This window comes from Porites lutea, chromosome 7 (genome assembly GCF_958299795.1).
Source record: "Porites lutea chromosome 7, jaPorLute2.1, whole genome shotgun sequence".
In the NCBI taxonomy this organism is placed as follows: domain Eukaryota; kingdom Metazoa; phylum Cnidaria; class Anthozoa; order Scleractinia; family Poritidae; genus Porites; species Porites lutea.
In genome coordinates this window covers 22,995,194-23,001,817 of record NC_133207.1, presented here as the reverse complement: position 1 = coordinate 23,001,817, position 6,624 = coordinate 22,995,194, and positions in this window count along the sequence as shown.

The following is a 6,624-nucleotide window of genomic DNA, read 5'->3' as shown; positions in this document are numbered from 1 at the left end:
AGGCGAGTGCCTCGGTTGGCCTCATACTAGCTACGGCGCTGACTTTACTAGATAGCTTTTGCACGAGTATGAAAACCATACTGGATAGGGCTCTATTTACACATAAGAACTGTGATTTTGGCATGATTTCTGCAAGGGAGCAAATGCCTGCCTTGTGCCGTGCCTATCTCTAAAGTGGAGACTCCCACTCTGATCTTCTTGTTTACACGAGCTGCTGGTGTTTGCTTGTGGCTAACAGCAGGGCTTGCTGTCGGCGAAGTGGACTGACACGTTCGAGATTCCTTCTGGTTGCTCCAGATCAACATGTTCGTTCTGCTAGCTCAGGTTCATGTTAGGTACCTACCATAACTTTGTGAAAAAAATATAAAAACAAGATTCACTTACCAACCTTTGTGACATATGCATACTACAGATGTAGTATGCATAACCCAGAAGGCAATGGCTGTCGTGTTTGTCCTGTAATGGAGTAGTAAATTAATGAAATATGTTTGTGGAAATGTTGGGGATATTTGCCCTGGAGCACCCTCAAAGTTGTGGTTTTCATGTCTTTAGCATTATTCTTTGTTGTGACTCAAACTGTTTCATAATGACATCACAGCATTAAATTGTTACAGTTGAAATTGCACAAGAATGAGTGCCTCTTAAGGCTTTACATAATCTGACGGTGGCATGGCTCTTAGAAAATCATCTCAACATCGTCATGGTGAATCTACCTTCCAAATTACCTTTACTCTACTTATCTTTTAGAAAAGTTTACAGTTTGTTACTAAGAGATATTAGTTGTGGATTAATAGTGGGCTGCAGGCTAATTTATCGATACGTCCTCCTTTGTTTCTATTAGTTTATATGGACACGTCTATCCTGATCAAAATGTTGCACTTACATTATTGATCCAGTGGACATTGCAAATCATTTGAAACAAATGATAAAAAATTGACATCAATAATTATATAATTATAATCAATAATTTGAAAATAAAACTGTCATGACATTATTATAATAATTTATTGATTATTTTATTTATTATGCCCATGGAAATATTTTACTATACTCAGTCCATCTCTTCCAAAACAGATAAAGAAATATAGGGCATAATTGAAATGAAGCCTCCATTATTACCGCCCCAGCCTTTTATCATTACATTTTAGTTGTCATATCGTCAGCGAGAAGGTTTTATAGGGTTAGGGTTGACTGTAGCATGACAATTTATAAAGACGTTTTACAACAATAAATTTCTTTGTTATTGCAATTCACAACTCACCTCTGTCCTCTTTTTATAGTACTCCAGATCTCTAGGTTTGTCCTTATATATCTGGTTATCTGTGTCGATTTTGTTAACTCTATCTGTCTAGAATATTAAAAATATTTAAGAGCATACTCTGTTTTTCTATGAATACACAGAGATCCGACAGCAGGTTTCCTTGTAGGCAGATCAGAGTACCTGTCCATGACATTCTCTTGTTCAAAAGTTCCTTTAAGGCTGGTATAAAGCTCCGTCGCAGTTTAATGACCTTGTCTGGTCCATAGACGATGAACTTATGACCACGCTAGCGTTGCTTAACGTCTAGTTTATTGTGCCTTCACGCAAATTGCGTTTTTTTTGGTTTCTTAGTCCCTTCTTGCTCGCGTATCTTTGTTCTTTTTCATTGTGTTTTCCCCATCATATATTTAGCTTCAGTTTTTGCGTCAGTGATAAGTTTGTTAAGGTTAGCAACAGTTTTTTTTTGCTCATTTGCTCATCCGCCTGTTTCGCCCGTGAAATTGCTTTAGTCCTTCAAGTGTTTCGTTTGTGTCGTTGGCTTTTTGCTCACTTTACTTTGTTAAGTCATCGTAGTCGTTACTCTACCTTGACTTTGTATTTGTTTGCAACGCAATGTGCTTGTCACATCGCACCAGCCACAAAAAACATACAATGTCACAGCTTTGCAATGTAATGTAGTCACATGCAAAAAAAAAAAAAAAAAAGGTTAAAAAAAAAAGGTTAAAGGCATGTTTATAGTGGAAGGTGCACTTAGCTAGTCAGCTATTTTACAGGCACTCCACTCAAATATTTAGAAACAAATAATTCTAATACAACATAACAGGATTAAAAACCCCAACTGGCAGAAGGCAGTTGGCTATTTACAAGCGTGGCCGAGAATTGGAACTCGAGACGACCGAGCACATATCCAGCAAGTGGCCAGAGCGGGACTCGAACCCGGGACCGCCGGATTGCGAGTCCGACGCGCTGACCACTCGGCCACGCTGCATGTATTTCTGCACTGCAGACACCTTTCATACCTTGATTTTAGTTCGTCAATTTCATCCATGTAGGCCTTCACCCAACGGGTATCCTGGCATTGATCCAGTTGACATTGCAAATCATTTGAAACAAATGATACAAAATTGACATCAATAATTATATAATTATAATCAATCGTTTGAAAAATAAAACTACTATCTAAATAATTTATCGATTATTTTATTTATTATCCATGGAAATATTTTAATATACTCAGTCCATCTCTTCCAAAACAGATAAAGAAATATAGGGCGTGATTGAAATGAAGTCTCCATTATAACCGCCCCAGCCTTTTATCATGACATTTTGGTTGTCATATCGTCAGCGTCAAGGTTTTATAGGGTTGGGGTTGAAGATTTTATTACTGCTGGGGTTGGCTGTAGCATGACATGATCCTTTGAAATCACTAATCGCTGTTTCAGTGGCACTCTGACTGCAGATACGTATGGTTGTTGTAGTGATCCTGTACAGGAACATGATAGTTTGTAATAGCTCAGTCGACCTATTTCAAAGTAAAAAGCATTTGATGTTGCAGTGGAAGTTGCATTGGAAGGAAGGAGACGATGCTTGTATGCTTTGCATGGTCTGGCAATGGCTGGTACAAAATTAAATCACCATCCTCATTTATTACATATCCTTCTAAGAAGGTGTGGAATTCAATTTTACTTTACTATCGTATCAAATTTAGCTCTTTTCGCATCTGCTTTTCGCTGCTTGCTAAGGACAGCTATATCTTTCAAATTCAGTATCAATTGTAACTGCAGTTATAAAAATTGACATAAAAAATTGAGCCACATAATATGTGGTGATGTTTTAAGAGTTGTAGGAAGGTTTTGAACATCATGAAGATATCATATGTGGGGAAAGAAATCCAGTGCACACCAAATAAAACACAGAAAATCTCAACAGGGTTAATGTCCACAATCCTATCCATGAGTCAGAATACAAGTGCGAAGTAGTAAGTTCAAACTTTGCCTAACCACGAGGTCTACGAAAAATGATCAAAACGAGGCTACAAAAACAACTCATATGGCAGTCACGAATGATCTCAACACCGCCGCCTTGGATATTTTTCAAATGGAACAGCCTTATTATGGTTTACTGAATTTTTCGAACAAACACTTCATGCCCCTCTAAGGCGATGCAAAATGGAGTTTTGAGCATAATTCAGGCCATAAACAAACCAAATTGTTGACAAGAAGCCCTTATTATGTATTTGGTAAGTCAAAATGAATTGTCAAAGCCAAATCAGTTTAATTATTCAGAAATACACCGATTCTTACCTGTAAATTGATCTAAAACGGGCCTCTGATTAGCACAAAAAACACACGATTTTGCAAAACAAAGGTGATTTTATTCTCTGAAAACCTAGTAACCACCACAGAACACAAATGATGACGTTCTGACGTAGATATAACGATCTTTTTACAAGATGCTTAAATTTTTCTTTGATTTATATTCAGTTTCACGTCATATTTCTAAGCATTATATTATGCACTCCAAGCGTGGAAAGTCTCCATATTTCGTCAGGTCCATTTTATCTTTACCAGATAACTTTAGCAAAAGGTTCGTTAACATATAATCTTCGTCTGACCTTGTAATAGCCTTTAGTTAATAGTTGTTGTAAATACCCATCAGCAAAGGAGCATGACCATATATACATACATAGATTATACAAACATATACGAGCTTCAGTGAGCAGTATCGAGGTGAACTGTGATATTCCAAGTCCTTTAGAGCTGAAAAAATGAAATCATCCATCCATCCGCAAAGGAAAATAAGCCAAACAATGCCTTGCATTGAGATAAGGCAATTGTTATTATATCAAATTAACTGGCCCGCCATTTTGGACTTGGGGAGTGTGGAGACTGGACTGAGTTCCGATCCAATCCTTCTCCCGTTTCGCGGGAAATTTTTGTGTCTTTCATCAGGTGTGTTCGAAATTCTAGAAAGCGATCTGTTTCAGGATAATTTTACGATGGCACTTTATTCCTTTGGAGGGGTAAATGACCAGTGCCGTGCCACGTCATGGGCTGTGGAAGAAACAGGAATGCTTCCTTTTTTCTTGTCTTGCGATAGTGACATGACTGCATGGTTTAAGGGCAAGTATAAGGGTTCAGGTGTACTTAGGCAGTACCCCCCCTCCAAAACAAAAAAAATAGTTCTAACCCCCCCTCTGTTATGTTAAAAATAACGTCGCACCCCCCCCGCCCCTCCCACCACACTGGTAGACTCAAAACTGGACTGAGCTGCCATCACAGCTTCAATAATGACAAACGTTATTATGTAACATCTAGTATCGGGAAGGATGTTGATCGCTTGATTGAAGAATGAGACAAAGCATTTGCTAAGTACCGGGGTGCTTACCACATTGGCTCAAAATCTAAAATCTCTGAAGCTAGAAAGAGGAAAGGAGCAGAGAAAAAAAATCAAAGAACAGGAGATTGAACGCTTCAAATAACAGACGAAAAAGAGCTTGCATTATATTTAGATCCTTGGGAGGAGAGCCTGTTGAACTTTGTTATGAGCCAAATATACGTGGAATTCAGCAAATCGATTCAGTCGATGAAGAAACATTACTTTTATTCACATCAAAAACCGTCAAAGCTTGTCTACGAGATCTGTTTGATTCCCATTGTTTTATGGGGGAAGCTGAAAAACAAGTTCATGATTTTTGCTTTACATAGGATCATATCAATTAATTAGAAGACGGGTTAAAATTGATCAGTTGTGAATTTGCTTTTCATTTTGATGGAATATTTTCAATAATCGTTTTACAGCTGTTCGTGTTGATATTTGTTACAGTCTATGATGATGCCTGTATTGAGAATCTTTTCTTTGCGTTTAATGTTATTTACATTTCGAATAAAACTTAAGGCCCCCCCTCCGTCAAGTGAGTGATTTTACTTTGAGCCCCTCCTATCTTGGCAGCAATTTTATGTAATGCCTTCCCCTCTAGTTTTGCACCCCCCCCCTCCTGATAATTATTGCATAGTCCCTAATTTATGATATTGTCGTCTCAAATTGTTTGTTTATATATGGTTGATTGATTCCCATGTTAATTTCCTGGTTCCTTAAGAAGAGCACTAAACATTCAACAAAATTATCACAGCAATCTCTTTATCAAAAAAGAAACAAGTACGATAAGAATAACTCGAAGGCTATTTTTTGTCTGCTCGAGCCGCTTGGTTTAGCTTGTCACGTGCACACGCTTATCACGCAATGGACAATTTACCGGTTTCCATTTTTTGCCCATTTCGTCGAAAATCTTTGCAAACATGCTGCATCTATGCTTTTTGATGAAATTGACATTTTCAGCGGGAAAATGTCATTAAAACTTTCTCGCAAAATCGACCGAATTAGTTGATATTATTGGATTTGCTTGGAATAATGGAAAGGCAACGAACAAACTTGTGTTGTACTTGAATGGGAACTGACTCTGAATCGTTTTGGAAGAGCACGGAAGATTCGTGTAGTTTAGTAAAAAAAATTGTCTAGTTATTTAATTAAAAAGTATTTAAAATAATGTTAATTATTCAATTAAAAAATTAATGAAAAAATATACCTAAATAATTTTTTTAACCATGAGCGTTAACCCCTAAAACTCTATAAAATTTCCCAAAAAATTCCAAAAAAAAATTATTCTTTTTTGATATCGAGAGCCCCTTTTGGTGAATAAGCGTCGAAAAAAGTTGTAGTGTTGATAACTCTGATGAAAAACTGCTGATTTGTTTTGCTCAGTGGACAGTACTCTAGACACTGTTGCAGCATGTGATTGGCCTGAGCCCTCTCTTGATTGGTAGGAATACAAAAAAATATTAATTTCGTTTTTCAACGTTTTTGCCTTTGAAATGTTGCCAGAATGTCAGGTGAGAAACTGAAACTGCCATTCAATATTCTGCTATACATGCGGCTTTTGAAGTTCTCGAATTTGTCAATTTTTTTCTAGTTAATATTCTTGAGATTTTCTAAAATTCTTTTTGGTGTCTAAAACTCTCAAAAAAATTCCTGCGGAATTATGTAGCTAAGCCTTTTTAAGTTGACTTGTCTTCGACGAAACGGGCAAATAAAGGAGACCGGTGGAGTTCCAATGCAAACTGGCTCGAGTTGTGCATTGCCAAACTTAGAATTGCTTGGTAAGGGTCTCCACGTGACAAGCTGAATATAAACAAACAGCCCGAGCAGACAAAAAAACAGTTTTCAAGTTATTCTTTCTAGAATTTCTAACACATCTGGCCTCGGTTGTTCTAAAGCTGGATAGCGCTCTCCACCGGATAAATCTCTATGCAGTGGATAGTGCCATTAGTTTCCCCCATACCTATCCGCTGGATAGTGATTTTAAC